Source organism: Drosophila kikkawai, chromosome 3R, assembly GCF_030179895.1.
Source record: "Drosophila kikkawai strain 14028-0561.14 chromosome 3R, DkikHiC1v2, whole genome shotgun sequence".
Lineage (NCBI taxonomy): Eukaryota > Metazoa > Arthropoda > Insecta > Diptera > Drosophilidae > Drosophila > Drosophila kikkawai.
Window position 1 is genome coordinate 22,873,054 of NC_091731.1, and position 1,449 is coordinate 22,874,502.

The 1,449-nt window shown below is 46.3% G+C and overlaps 1 long non-coding RNA gene across 1 annotated transcript; it reads right to left on the reverse strand.

Annotated features, from left to right (window-relative positions):
• Positions 1-324: 324 nt before the first annotated feature.
• Positions 325-1,042, reverse strand: LOC138928839 (uncharacterized). The gene is made up of 2 exons (XR_011445243.1): positions 903-1,042; positions 325-818 (listed from the first exon to the last, which is right to left on the reverse strand). It is a non-coding gene; the product is annotated as an uncharacterized lncRNA (long non-coding RNA).
• Between the last annotated feature and the right edge of the window lie 407 nt (positions 1,043-1,449).

The window sequence follows — 1,449 nt, forward strand, 5'->3', positions numbered from 1 at the left end:
ATGTTGTCTGCCACAGGCCTCGTTTCAGCCCCCCTTCGACCCGCTGCCACTTCCCATCTTTTGTTAACCAAACTCGGCCGAAACACACTCGCATGGGTGGTGCCTGGCGTGAGTTCGGCTTGTTGAGGAGTTGATGAGATGTTAAGATTATGTTAATGAGTTCATTGAATCACAAGGAACAAGCAACCGCATAAAGTTACAGACAACTGAGCGGGCAGGCCAACATCTTGGCAACTTGAGAGTACGCCTGTCCCCGATGGTCAGATCCGAAGTCTTACTGGCCAGGTTTGGAATTACCTTACCAAGAAAGAAAACCCTCTGATGTAGATTTTTCACCAAATTAATTTATAATCCCCATCAGAATATATATTATATTTCCAGTGTAGTAACCCTTTCATCGCCAACTCAAATCTCTTTGCGCACTCGCGAATAATTTCAATCTGATCGATTTGTGTATTTGTCAAACTGATTTATCGAGTCTCCCGGATTGATGACACCCACGCAAATGCACACATAAGTTCATGCGGGAAGCAAACCTGGCGCCCACGTGGAACCGTAATGATATGCAAATAGCGTGCCCTTTTCAGCTGCACCAGCATCAGTTGGCCCGGACTCCGGACCACGGACTACAGACTCCGTTCGAACCGGCATTGGCACACGCATTCCATCGGGGACCCACAGAAAACCTCATTTCAATCTCGGCTGAGCCGCACTGAGCTGCAGCAGCCAAACACAGCCGTACACATGGCAGCGAGGCGGACAGAGGACCGAAGTCATTTGGCAAACTTCCGTCACACACAACAACTGCTGGAGCTCCACTGAGAAAACAAATGGAGAAGGTTTCAGTTTAAGTCAAATATTAACTATTGAAACTAAAATCGAATGAAACAAGATGTACTTACATCTGGGAGCTAATCGCTAAAAGGGAAGCGGAAATCCTTGTTTTTAATACATTATATTTTTAAATAAATATATTTAGCAAATTCCATTCCATTTTGATTTAGATTTTGAAGTGTATCCGTCAGTGTAAGTATGCCAACGTTGATGGGTAACTCTCGCCCTAGGACTGGAGCTCGTTCGAATGCATTTAGCCAAAGCCATCGGTTCGAATTGGCTTCCTTTATGCACAGCCAGTCGTGGTGGCGTGGCTAATCTAGTGAAATTCCAGTCAGCTAAGAAGAGCAGCAGCAGCAGAGGCAGCCCAACTAAGCGAAATCGTAGCTTATTTAAGCGCGACCATTCATCGCCGAAAAAAGGGAAATACGAGAACTGCTGGGCGAGATGCCTTGGCTTATCATATTTGCACCTTTTTAACCTTTTGCACAGATTTTTCTTCCCCGCCCGCCACATTGGGGTCAATTTTAAATTATACACTTCCGCTTCCGTGCTCCGACATTCGCTCGATTGACGACGACGACGACGTCTTGCCTTTGGCCGGGCTCCTGTGTA